Source organism: Heloderma suspectum, chromosome 1 (genome assembly GCF_057233095.1).
Source record: "Heloderma suspectum isolate Gila_16-S chromosome 1, 16-S_ref, whole genome shotgun sequence".
Classification (NCBI taxonomy): domain Eukaryota; kingdom Metazoa; phylum Chordata; class Lepidosauria; order Squamata; family Helodermatidae; genus Heloderma; species Heloderma suspectum.
Genome location: NC_139458.1, coordinates 290,748,742 through 290,762,907, shown reverse-complemented (window position 1 = coordinate 290,762,907; position 14,166 = coordinate 290,748,742).

The window sequence follows — 14,166 nt, the reverse complement described above, 5'->3', positions numbered from 1 at the left end:
TGTAAAGATTTAAATGAAAGATTCCTGTGAGATCTAAATGAAGAGCAGTGTTCAGGATAGCATCCTGTATCCTCAATACAAAGAACCACAGAACTAATGCTATGCTGGAATTTTGAAGTGTTGCTTCTCAAACCATAGCCCCCAACATGCATGTTTGGTGGACCACATTTGAAACTTGGGGGAGTTTAGAAAGCAGTCTGGGACCTGGCCTGTTGTCAGTCTGCTGGCCTAAAGAAAGACTAAAGCCCCCTCCCCCCCTTCGCTAGGTATGCCTAAAGTAGCTCTTTGGGTTGTGGCCTAAGGCTTTCGGTACCTCCAGGACCAGAGGCGGTGGGCCTATGTATACCAGTTGCTGGGGAACATGGGTGGGAGGGTGCTTTTGAACTCGTGTCTGGCTTGTGGGTTCCTGGATGACAGCTGGTTGGCCACTGTGTGAACAGAATGCTGGACTAGATGGACCCTTGGTCTGATCCAGCACAGCACAGCTCTTATATTCTTATGGTAAGTGATTTAGTCATTACTCATGAATTCCATATGAGTAATCTTAATTGGGAAGGTCACACTCAAGCAAATCCTCCTTGCACGCACCATCATCTCAAGAGTTTTAAACCACGACTCAAAGATACACCATTCCAACAATTTTCCCACATAGTCTAACTTTCTGTTAAACTCTAGCGCACCACTTAGAGAAATAACTCTCTATACTCCCACACTTGCCTACATAATTTGAATATCAATTTGCAAAAATTGCTTGCAAGCAGGATCTGTAAAGGACTGAAAATAACACAACAAATAAGTTGTTTTAATAACAGAGATATAGAGCTGGAGGTGACTGAGACACCGTCTAGCCTAGGACCATGGTAATTTGCCTTATACCGAGTCAGAGCCATGTAGACAATACAGAGAGTCAGATCTCACTCAGTATTGTCTACACGGACTGGCAGCAGCTCTCCACACTTATGGATAGGGATATTTCCCAGCTCCACCTAGAGATGCCAGGGATTGAACCTATGTAAAGCACATGCTCCACCATTTAGCTCTACCCCCTTCCCATGCCCAGCCTTTGGGTAGAAGGCACCCAAGAGCTTCCTATTGGATCCTGTGGCCAAGCTATGCTGTTTAGGTAGTGCACAAGCAGAGAGCAAGTGCACTGTTAACAGGCAAAAAAAGCTTTATACAGTTCAAAAGAAGTGTGAAACAAGCAACATGTTGCAGGGGTAGTCAAGATCCTCTGAGGGTCACTAGCCAATCAGATCTGAAGAAAAGTTATTGTTTGTTTGTTTGTTGGTTTAAGAATTCTCATGCAAAAATGAGTCAGATGAGGGCTGTGACCATGGCCGTTTGTGTTAACCATTTGTGGCTAGGGATGTACTACTTGTGTAGAATCTGTGTTTTGCAGGTTGTCAGGTGCCGTTCATTCCATCATCCGCCCATCGACAGAATTGGAGGGGGGGTGTTTCTGAGTTTGCGCAAATTCATACATGCAGAAATGTGCAAATCCCCCCCCCCCCATGTTCATTTTCATACTTTAACCTATGGGAGAAAATGCACATTTTTGGACTTAAAAAAAGGCATATTTTTCTATGCTACAATTTGCACAAAATTCCCAAAGGTTAGAAAAATGGTCCGCAAGTCTGCAGAATCCTCCCAACAGAGGAAAAGCCAGTCTACTGCGAAATCTGTGGGGTGGATTCATAAAAATCTGAACTCAATTGGTTCCATTGAGGATTTCTGACTTCCCTATTTGTGGCAGTGCCCTGTAGAAGTCAGAGGAACTAAGATCTTATAAGAGGGGTGGCCCCAGCAAACGCAATTTCACCGGAGCAAAGGGATGGCAAAGACTGTTTTTAGAAAGCAAGGATTTAATCCATGCTATATAGGACCTTAATATATGCTTAGGAATGGCGGAGAATTCTGCCATGGACTCCAGTGAGGCCGAATTCAAGTGAATTTGGCCCCCCGGAATCCGTGGCGGAACGGAGCAATCCCCCCCCCCACCTGCGAAGTCTTGGCGGACCAGCTTCTACCTGCCTCCGGCGGGTTTGGATCTGGCTGCTGCTGTCTGCTGTCCGCTGTCCGGTCTGCAGCCGTGAATAGTGTCCTGCGCAGTGGACACCATTTGCGTCCCCGCTTTAGCCATGATAGACTACATAAATACTTACGTAGCCTATCATGGCTAAAGCGGGGACGCAAATGGCATCCACTACACCCTGCTCTTTGCGTCCCTGCTCTTTGCCCTACACAGGACGCCATTTGCAGCCTCAGCCTGGCAGTGGACGGAAGTCCGGCTGCCGGAGGCCCTGGCCGGTGGCTCCGTGAACTCGCCGTGGAGTGGAGCGGAGCCGGCCGGGGAGGATTCCGGGGGGGGGGGAAGGATTTCCTCCCCCCCGGTGGACTCCCTGCGGACGCAGGTAAGTGGGATTTCGTACACCCCTATATATGCTGTGACTGAAAGCTGGGGGGGCAAATGGGATAATGGTAATATTTGAGGGAGTGCCCATTACTGCTACCTATCACTTGGAATCACCCTGGGTCACACAAGGAGGGTGAAACACCTTCCTAATTCCATTTTCTTGGTTAATGCTGTTCCTGTACACCAGGGTTGTTGAACTTCAGGCCTGGGGCCCAAATCGTTTGATGGTTTCCAGGCCTTTACGAGTCCCCTCCCCCCCCCCCCGTTCTAATAGGTTGAAATGCCTCTCCTAAAACTTGCTTGCTGGCAGTAAGAGCTTTAAGCTAAAACATGCTGGGTTTTTGGCCCTGCCCCCTTTTGCTTTGCCCCCACCCACCACTGGAATGCAGCCCCTGAGAGGTTCTCCAAAATGGAATTGAGCCCTTGGGCTGAAAGAGGGCCCCTGCTTTATGCGATAAGAGATGGAGACAGATAGGGAGCATTCATGAAAACTGGTCTATTTCATCTGCAGTTAAACTGAGCACACTGAAAGTTCCATAGCAAACTCTGAGTCTTCAGGGCACCCTTAGCTGAGCACTGCAGTCCCTTAGAACCATCTCAGGGATTTCTGAAAAACGTCAGTGCTGGCACTCCTAGAATGGCTGGTATTGTGCAGCACTTTGTGATGCAAGGAACATTCCTGTGCCCCCAGGAACCTGATGAGCAACTGCTCCTGTTGTAAGGGATTATAACCTGCAGGAATGACAATGTTTATTTGACATGGAACAAAATATATGCAGTAATAGATGTCAGACGGGAGAGAAGGAGAGGGGTTGGGGGGAGGTTCAATTCTATTGTGCCCAAAGGTAAGGAATCTTGGAGGATGTAAGCCAACGACTGGTATAAGTAGGAACTTTTGGCTTTTTCCATCATAAACTGAGGGTGGCGCCAGTTTTACACTGACATAAGAAGCCATTCATGTCTTAGTAAATGCCTTGGTCGGCAGAAACTGGGACAGTCCTAGGCTGTAGGAGTTTGTCACAGAATGGACACATAAGGTCAAATAAATGTTGGTTACACAGGTTGTGAGAGAATGATGAGGTCCAAGCCGAAGCCCATCAATCATTGCACTGAAGACCTCAATGTGGGTCAAATCCAATTACCTGCACTTGTTAAGAAGGCAGCAAACAGAAAGAGTGGCTTGGGAAAACGTGTACATCACAAGGAGTTTAAGGATTATCAGGAGAAAGTGTTCTCTTTTGAGACAGTCCCCCCTCTTGATATAAAAAAGAGGAGAAGGAAGGATGAATTGGCAGTATGAAGAAATGATCCACATATCCCCCCACCCCAGCAGTATAATAGCAGTAAGTGGGTACTTATGACTTTAGAAACTAAAGAAAGGGGTAAATCTTACACAAGTGGACACTATAAAAGGACATAGATTGAACTGAAGTGCCTGAAGTTGACCTACAGACCCACTTCCTTTACCCAGCTGGAGACAGATATGAAGGACATCAGTAGGGTGCTTCCCAGCAGAGGGCTCTTAGCACTCCCAATCAAAATAGCTTGTGCAGCTTTTCCGTTTTTCTCTCCTTAACAGATTTTTTGGTGAAAAGAAAAAAAGAGGGAGAAAGTAGTGGGAAAACATGGGAGGAATGTTATGAGTGGAAGATGTTGTCATTAAGAGTTTTTCTACACAAGGCTGTTAATTGACTGTTAATCCACTGTATTTACTTTTGGTTTCATCACAGAGTTGAGATCTGAGCACTACACGAAGAGCGTTTCCTTTCCTGCTCTTCTGCTACATAACCTCTAGGTGGCACAGTGTAATAGTGCAAATACAGAAGCAAAAAAAGCAGTTTCTTTTGCCTTCAAAATTAAATGCCGCATTTTCCCAGATGTAAAAAAAAAACTAGCCGAAAGTGCTAGTTAGCTACAGAAGCAAAACTGGAGGGTCACGTCATTGTTTAAAATACCCATAAACATCTGTGAGTAGGAAATGATGAGTGCACAACAAATGCTTCATGTAGAAAAGCCCCTTGTTGTTGTTGTTCAGTCGTTCAGTCGTGTCCGACTCTTCGTGACCCCATGGACCATAGCACGCCAGGCCTTCCTGTCCTGCGCTCTCTCCCGGAGCGTGCTCAAGTTCATATTCATTGCATCCGTGATGCTATCTAGCCATCTCATCCTCTGCCATCCCCTTCTCCTTTTGCCTTCAGTCTTTCCCAGCATCAGGGTCTTTTCCAGAGAGTTCTCTCTTCGCATTAGGTGGCCAAAATATTTGAGCTTCAGCTTCATTATCTGTCCTTCCAATGAGCAGTCAGGGTTGATTTCCTTTAGGATGGACTGATTTGACCTCCTTGCAGTCCAGGGGACTCGTAAGAGTCTTCTCCAGCACCACAGTTCGAAAGCATCAATTCTTCGGCGTTCAGCCTTCCTTATAGTCCAGCTCTCACAGCCATACATTACTACTGGGAAAACCATAGCTTTGATTAGACGGACCTTTGTCGGCAAGGTGATGTCTCTGCTTCTTACTATGCTTTCTAGGTTGGCCATAGCTTTCCTCCCCAGGAGCAAGCGTCTTTTAATTTCATGGCTACAGTCACCGTCTGCGGTGATCTTGGAGCCCAAGAAAGTAAAATCTGTCACTGCTTCCATTTCTTCCCCTTCTATATGCCAGGAAGTGATGGGGCCAGATGCCATGATCTTCGTTTTTTTAATGTTGAGTTTCAAACCAGCTTTTGCACTCTCCTCTTTCACCCTCAACAAGAGGCTCTTTAGATCCTCTTCGCTTTCTGCCATTAGGGTGGTATCGTCTGCATATCGGAGGTTGTTGATAATTCTCCCAGCAATCTTAATTCCGACCTCTGATTCATCCAACCCGGCATTTCTCATGATGTACTCTGCATATAAGTTAAATAAGCAGGGTGACAATACGCAGCCTTGTCGTACTCCTTTCCCAAAGTGCTAAAGTGCTAAAGAAAAGCCCCTAGACCCCCTGTAAAATTCCATGAATGAGGCAGGGTGATGGCATCATAAATGCCTCATCTGGAAGTACTCCTAGTAAGACTTCCAGGTGACCTTCAAACCTATCCCTGGAGATTTAACCATTTGAGGATCTCACATCATACAGCCCACTCCTTCTGCAAAGGGCTCCTCCATCTTCCCTTGGCCTTCAGGTTCCTGTCATGCACTCATTTCTCTTTCTGCCTGATTGGAGAATGAAACTGTCAACAGTCAGTGCTGGCTTCAGGATTTAGAAGCCCTCACCCAAGATACTTCAGCGTGCCCTCAGCTTCTCCTCATGTTCACCCACGCACTCCCCCTCTGGGCTGAGTTCCCACCGCTGTTAATGAAAAAGGCCAAGTGAGTGAGCAGACAGCAGGAGCTGCACTCTTTGCCCTTGTTCCTCCTTGTCCCCATCTAGGGTGGCCACTCATGAATCGCCAAAAAGGGAGAAATGCATCACCCCCAAAGAGGACAGGAATTTACATGAAATCTGCATATGCTAATTCACACACATGGATGCAAATATAGAAATGATTATTGCAATTTAAATCGAAATCTAATACATCATAGTGTGGAAGGCTGTGACCAGTGTGCCTGACACTTTCAGTCTGTTGTCCAGTGGCTAACTGTTGATGGGCAACAGTTTTTCTGGTTCTTTATCTTTAAACCAGAACTAGACAGGACAGCCCTTGAAATAGCTGATGCTCATGAAGAGAGGACAGTCCTCTGCAAGCCCTTCAAACAGAGGACTGCCCTACATAAATGAGGACACATGGCCAGCCTAGCAAAGCTGGACATGACACCAAATGCGTCACTAGAATGGATGTCTATTTTTAAAATACTTAATAGGGGGCACGAGGGTGGGGAGATTTTTATCAGGACCTCGGTTTGCGAGGAGGGGAGGTTTAACCATTGCCTCTGCAACCGCAATCCTGATGAAATTCACCCTCCCATGCTGCTATTAGCCCTTGGAAAAAAGCTTCCGTTGGTGCTAGGGATGCACGGATTGTGTAAAACCTAGGCCGTTTGTCAAGTGCCTTTTGTTCCACCAGCTGCCCATCCACGGAATCCAATTTTTTTGTTTCCAAATTTGCACAAATTTGCATGTGCAAAAATGCACAAACCCACCAATGCTCAAATTCCCCCCAAGTGCACATTTTCACACTTTAGCTTATGGGGAAAATGCACATTTTTGGCTGGGTTTTTTCATTTTGCGGATTTTTCTACAGATGAAATTTGTGCAAAATTTGGGAAAGCTGGAAAAATGGTTAGTGAGTTGGGAAAGTTGGAAAACTGGAATCCGCCCAACAGGGGAAATGCCAGCCTGTTGCGGAATCCATGGGCTGGATTCATAAAAAAACTGAGCTCATTTGGTTCTGTTGCAGATTTCTCTTTGAATTGGGCTTTTACTGAATAGGCAGACAATGAAGCTCCTTCAAAACCGATGTACTAAGTTTCCACTTAGGCAAGCCAGTCTGAAATCTAGTAGCTGAACCCTGTACTAGTTGAAGTACCATTTTACAGGTATAATGCATTACAGTAATCCTGCCTGGAAGTTACTAGAATGGATACTTGATGCACCTAGCGAAGATGGGCAAAGGCGGTTGGACAACATCCTCAGGCTGCATCAATTGAAACTGATCCATAAAACTGGACCAGACAGCACTCTGGACACCTCTGCAGGAGTGGTATCAATAATGGTGTCAAGGTTCAATAGTTCCCATTACACATAATGGGGTTTACTTCTGAGTAGACATGTACAGGATTGCAGTGTCTGTTACTGTTTTGACAGGGTCTATGGAAGGAATGGGAAACTTGGAGCCCTCCAGATGTTTTGGATTACAACTACCATAAGCCCCAGCCAGCATGACCAATAGTCAGGGATTGTGGGTGTTGTAGTCCAAAATATCTGGAGGACACCAGGTTGTTTACCCCTGATCTATGGGCTGAAAACTGGATTTTAATAACCTGCTCAGCTTACGCAAGTTTTGGGCTGTAAAATGCTTAAATTAAATTAGTTTACAATGACCTTCTGAGTAAGCCTTCAAGGGTAGAAAGGGGTATGAAGGAACAGAATCAAACAGGCACTCCCTGGTACAAGTGCCATCTTACATGATATCAAAGCACCACCACTATTAACCTTTCAAGTGATAATATGCATAATATCTCATCAAGAATGCTGAAAAGTGGTTCCCTGTGATCTCCTATCCCTTTAGCAAAGGATACGTTTGCCATCACTGGAGTCAGACAACTTAATCCCATGGGTTTACTTTTTTATTTTATTATTCAAAAGAAATTACAAAACCACATTAATATTGATTCAGAGTCCCTCCTCAATCCCTCCCCCAGCTTTCAGAATTGTTCTTCTCCCTTCCTGTATTTTCTTTTCCTATTCCAAGGTAATACATTAATTCATCCTGTTTCATTCCTTTATTACCTTCTTCTTTTCATGAGTCCCAGAAATTTCTATAAGTTTCTACCAAGGTTATTCTATTCAAATCTTTTTCCATAAAGTCTATATATTTTTTACCAGTCCTTCTTGAAAGTATCTCTTTTCTTTATTCCTCTGTGCACTCTAAACGTCTGTGTCAACTTTTCATTTATTGTTATGTCCAGATTTTCTTTTTCCACAAAGGTACTGTCAGCATCCAGGTTGTCTTCCAATTACTTCCAGTTCATTGCCTCGCAGCTATCAACTAGAAGCCAATTAATGTTTTTTTCTCCAATCTCTCTATTTTCTTTTTCAAACATATTCAATAAAGCTAATTCTGGTGTTTTACATTGATCAATAGTTCTTTCTTTCTCTTGAAATATCTTGTCCCAGAATTTTCTAACCCTCCTACATTCCCACCACATATGTATTTGAGTACCGTTAATCCCACATCCTCTCCAACACAAAGGTGATAGATTCTTATTCATTTTTGCTAACTTCACTGGTGTCAAATACCACTTCTGAACCAACTTTAGTGTTCACCTTCTTTTATTTTGGTGGTAATTGCTTGAAAGGGAAACCTATCTAAAAGTTGTTTCCAATCTTCTTCCTCTGTCTCCTCTTCAACATTTCTTTCCCATATCTACTTCATTGTTACATTCCCCCTTATCTCCTGCTTTATCAAAATTTTATATATTTGGGTTATTATACCCTTATCTCCTAATTGGTGATTATCTACAAGTTTTCCCATTCTGTTAAATCTCTTGTATTTTACCTTATTATCTTTCTAATTCTTTTAAATTTACTGATTTGCATCCATACTAACCCTGACATTCCCATAGTTTGTACACGATTATTCCATACTTCTTGTGTTATAGGGTTCTGCTGTGCATAAAAAATTCTCATTTGGGTCAATCTTATTTCTTTCAACTTATTTTTTCCCACTGCTTTCCCATTTATATCAAACTCCAGGTGCTCCCAAATCAGTATTAATGGAGAAACCCCTGGCATTAGTTTCTCTTTCCTAAAGTTCCATGCTTTTAATAATCCTTTTATTGTACTTCCATTGTTTCTTATTTATTTTATATACTTTTTAATATAAAACATATTCTGTAATTCCTCTTCCTTTAACCCCATCAGTTCCCTTTCTATTTCTATCCAATTTACCCTTGCCCCTTCCTTTATTATTGTTAACATATGTCTTAGTTGGTAGCATCATAATATGTTTTTAAATGTGGTACACCCCATCCTCCTTCTTGCATAAATCTGTACCTGAAAGCCTTTGCTGTTTGTGGCCTTTTAGACTTTAAAATATTTTTTTCTATGCTGTTTTGCCATGTTTTTAACCTTTTAAATAGAGTTTCTTGTGGAAGCACATTAAAAAGGTAATAACATCATTTTTATAGTCATATTCCAATCAGAAAGTGTTAAATGTATCTTTTCCCATCTGGCTATGTCATTCTTTATTTCCTTCCATAACTTCCCATAATTTAGTTTCAGCACATTCTTCTGTCTTTTAGGGCTCAATCCTATGGCCACCAGTCAGTGGCTAGATGGCCATAGGATAGGTTGGTTCCTGGGAACTGACCTCAGGGCCTGCACTCCAAGGTCAGTTCCCTGAGAACTGACCTTCACCCGCTCCTGCGCCGCCTCGTAGGCAGTGTGGATTGGCCCTGTGCTTGGCGGTTGGAAGAGGAGCACGGAGTGGCGAAAATGGGCTGTTCCTGGGGGTGTAACGGGGCGGGGAACTTGGAAATGCTGGTATGACACATTTATTTTATTTATTTATTTACAATATTTATATACCGCTCCACATCAGAAGATTTCAGAATGGTGAACAACATGGTAAAAGAATAAAACAGCAGGTTAAAAGAGTTAAAACATTTTTTAAAAAGACAAACCCCAACAAAGTGGAATTTAACAAACCACAACTGGTCATGCAAGGAAGGCCTCTTGAAATAACAATGTCCTCAGGAGGTGCTGGAAGGAACACAATGTTGGCACCTGCCTGACCTCTAAAGGCAGGGAATTCCACAGGAAGGGGGCCACCACACTGAAGGCTCTTTTCCTAGTGGACTCCAGCTGGGCCATAGGTCCATGTGGAATCACCAGGAACATGCCCTCTGATGACCCCAGTGACTGGGCAGTTGGTAAAGAAGGAGGCACTCTTTCAGGTATCCTGGTCCCAAGTTGTTTAGGGCTCTGTACACTGGTACTAATACCTTAAACCTGGCCTGGTAGCGAATAGGCAGCAGTTCCCTCAGCAGAGGTGTTATATGCTGAAAGGGGGCAGCTCCTGACAACAGCTGAGCTGCTGCATTCTGCACTAGCTTCAGCTTCCGGACCAGCCTTAAGGGCAGCCCCACATAGAACGCATTGCAGTAGTCCAGTCTTGAGGTTACTAATGCCAGTATCACTGTGGTCAAGCTATCCCTGTCCAGGGGAGGCCGTAGCTGGCAAACCAGCCAAAGCTGGTAAAAAGCACTCCAAGCTGCTGCAACCACTTTGGGCCTCCAGCAACAATGATGGATCTAGGAGTACCCCAGACTACGGACCTGATCTTTCAGAGGGAGTGCAACCCCATCCAGAACAGGCAATGAGCCTATCTCCCAGACCTGGGAACCACTCACCCACAGGGCTTCTGCCTTGCCAGGATTCCACTTCAGTTTACTGGCCCTCATCCAGCCCATTACTGAGTCTAGGCACTGATTCAGGACTTGCACAGCCTCTCCTGATTCAAATGTCACAGGGAGATAGAGCTGCGTGTCATCAGCATACTGATGGCATTTAGCTCCAAATCCCCTAATGACTGCTCCCAGCAGCTTCATATAGATGTTAAACAATATTGGGGACAAGATGGTACCCTGCAGCACTCCATAGCTCAATTGCCAAAGGGCCGAGGAATAGTTACCCAATGTTACTCTCTGAAATCAGCCCCGTAGGTAGGACCGGAACCACTGTAACACAGTGCCTCCAATACCCATTCCACGAGTTGATCCAGGAGGATACCATGGTTGATGGTATCAAAAGCTGATGAGAGAATGAGCAGAATTAACAGGGTTGCACTTCCCCTGTCCCTCTCTTGATAAAGGTCATCCATCAGGGTGACCAAGGCTGATTCAGTCCTGTAACCAGGACGAAACCCAGATTGAAATGGGTCTAGATAATCAATATCCTCCAAGAGTGCCTGCAGTTGGTCCATCACGACCCTCTCAAGTACCTTCCCTAGAAAAGGGGTATTTGTAGGGATGGCAGAGAATTCCTAAACGGACTTCAATGAGGCCTAATTCTTTAGAATCCGGCCCCGTGGAGTCTGTGGTGGAACAGACCCCTTACCTCCGCCACCCCACGAAGTTTGATGCAGATGGACCCTACCTGCTGCTGGCCGGGTCCGGGTCCATCCGCTGAGTCTGCAGCCATGTCCGCTGCTGGTCTGCGGACACAAATGGCATCTGGCGTAGTGGACGCCATTTGCGTCCCTGCTCTGTTCGTGATAGGCTACATAAATATTTACGTAGCTATAACGGCAAAGAGCAGGGATGCAAATGGTGTCCGCTATGTCATTTGCATCCCTGCCCTTTGCCATGATAGGCTACGTAAATATTTATGTAGCCTATCACAAACAGATCAGGGACGCAAATGGCGTCCGCTATGCCGGACGCCATTTCTGTCTGCAGACCGGCAGTGGATGGAAGTCCGGCTGCAGATGGGCCTGGCTGGTGGCTCTGTGGACTTGCCGCAGAGTGGAGCTGGCCAGGGAGGATTCCAGGGGGAGGGACAGATCGCCTCCCCCGCTGCGGATCCCCAGGCGGAACGGTGAGTGGGGTTCGTACACCCCTAGGTATTTGTGACTGGGCAGTAGTTGTCTAATACCATTGGGTCCAGAGTGGGCTTCTTCAGGAGTGGCTGCACTACTGCCTCCTTAAGGACAGCAGAGACCACCCCTTCCTGTATGGAAGTGTTTATCACTCCCTGGACCCACCCAGTCATACCCCCCCAGCTAGCTTTTATTAGCCAGGAGGGACAGGGATCAAGAGTTCATGTGGTTGGTCGCATTATTGCAAGCATCTTGTCCACATCATCAAGCCGTAACAACTGGAACTGATCCCACAAAATCGGGCAGATCGTGGTATCAGACACCTCAACTGGTACTGCACTAACAACAGTATCAAGTTCACTGCCGAGATAAGCAATTTTGTCCTCAAAGTGCAATGCAAAAAGGTCACAGCGGGTCCTTGACGGGGCCAGGGCCCAATTTACTGGGGAAGATGTTAACAACCGCCGGACCACCTGGAAGACCTCCGCTGGATGGGTTCTTGAGGCAGCAAAATAAACCTGCTTTGCTGTCCGCATTGCCACGCAGTAGGCATGAACATGCACTCTAGAGTTTGCTTGGTCATCTTCACTTCGAGTCTTGCACCATTTGCGCTCTAGCCAACGTCCAGCCTGTTTCATTGACCGCAGCTCCCCAGTATACCAGGGAGCAGAATGGGCTCCACAGTGCCAGAGAGGGCACTCAGGACACATCCAGCATGTTGTCTGGCCGCCGCTTCCCCTGCTCCAACTTCATGAAGCTAGACAGACGAAATTGGCTGCCTAGCCACAAATGCAGGGGGGCTGAAGCATGGAGGGGACAATCCCCTCCATGCTTTTCCTGCTCTGCTTTGGATAGTTTGGAGGCAGCCACCTATCCCAGTAGGATTGCTCCTTCCGTGACTTGGACTCTTTAATATCTAAATGCTTTTGTGACTAAAGGGATACCTGTCATTTTTGATATTTGTTTTTGTTCTTGTGGTCCTATATTCAGACTCATCAAATCAGATTTCTTAACATTTAACTTTAGTCCTGCCACCTGTTGGAATTCTGTTAATTCTCTTATCAGTTCCTTTATTCCCTTTTCTGAATTTTCTAATATACATAAAATGTCATCTGCATATAGGTTCAATTTAAATTCTCTCTTGCCTACAAGTATCCCTTTGATATCCTTATTTCCTCTGATTCTGTCAGCCAGAAACTCAATTACCAGTGTAAACAAGAATGGTGAAAGGGGACACCCCTGCCTTGTTCCAGAATTAAGCCTTATTTCTTCTGTCTGTAATCTGTTGTATCTTATTTTTGCTGTTGTTTGTACATATATTGCCTCTATTATATGTTTAAACTTATTCCCCAGATTATACTTATTTAGCAGACTTAATATAAATTTTGGATTAACCATATCGAATGCTTTGGAGAGATCAAGTGTCATTATTACAACCGGGATTTTTCTTATCTTACAAATATTAATCAACTTTCCTAACTGGATTGGCTATAAACCTATTTCTTAAAAAGCCATATTGATCCAAACCTATACAATCATTAATAACTTCTTTCAGGCGTTTTGCCCATATTTTATAGGGATGTACAAAAATCACTTAACTTTTCGAAGGGTGACATTCGCGGTGGGGGGAAAGTGCTCCGTCCCTCCCCCCAAAATTCTCTCCAGCCGGCTCCACTCTGTGGTGATTCTGTGGAGCCGCCGGACGGGGCTGCCCACAGCCGGGCATCTGGCTGCTGGGCAGCCTGCACAGGGACGCAAATGGCGGCTGCCATTACGTAAATATTTATGTAGCCTATCACGGCAACCCCCCCCCAAACATCCAACGCAAATGGCAGCGGCTACGGCGGCCGCCATTTGCGTTCCCTTTTTTTTTTGCTTTGATAGGCTACGTAAATATTTACGTAGCCTATTACGGCAAAAGAGATGGGCACAAATGGCGGCCACTACTCCATTTACGCCCCTCCCTTTTGCTGTAATAGGCTATGTAAATATTTACGTAGCCTATCATGGCCAAAAAAAAGGGAACGCAAATGGCAGCCACCATAGCTGCCGCCATTTGCGTTCCCTTTTTTTTTGCTTTGATAGGCTATGTAAATATTTACGTAGCCTATTACGGCAAAAGAGATGGGCACAAATGGCGGCCACTACTCCATTTATGCCCTTCCCTTTTGCTGTAATAGGCTATGTAAATATTTACGTAGCCTATCATGGCCAAAAAAAAGGGAACGCAAATGGCGGCCACCATAGCTGCCGCCATTTGCGTTCCCTTTTTTTTGCTGTGATAGGCTACGTAAATACTTACGCAGCCTATCACGGCTTCCGCAGGGACGCAAGTGGTGTCCCTGCATTAGCCGTGATAGGCTATGTAAGTATTTACGTAGCCTATCACGGCTAAAATGAAGAAGCGAATGGCGGCTGTGGCCACCATTCGCAAAGCAGGGCGAACGGCAGCAGGTAGGTGTCCCGTTTTGCGTGCCTTTCGGGGGGCGGGGGGCAGGAGGGCTTCGTTCTGCCACG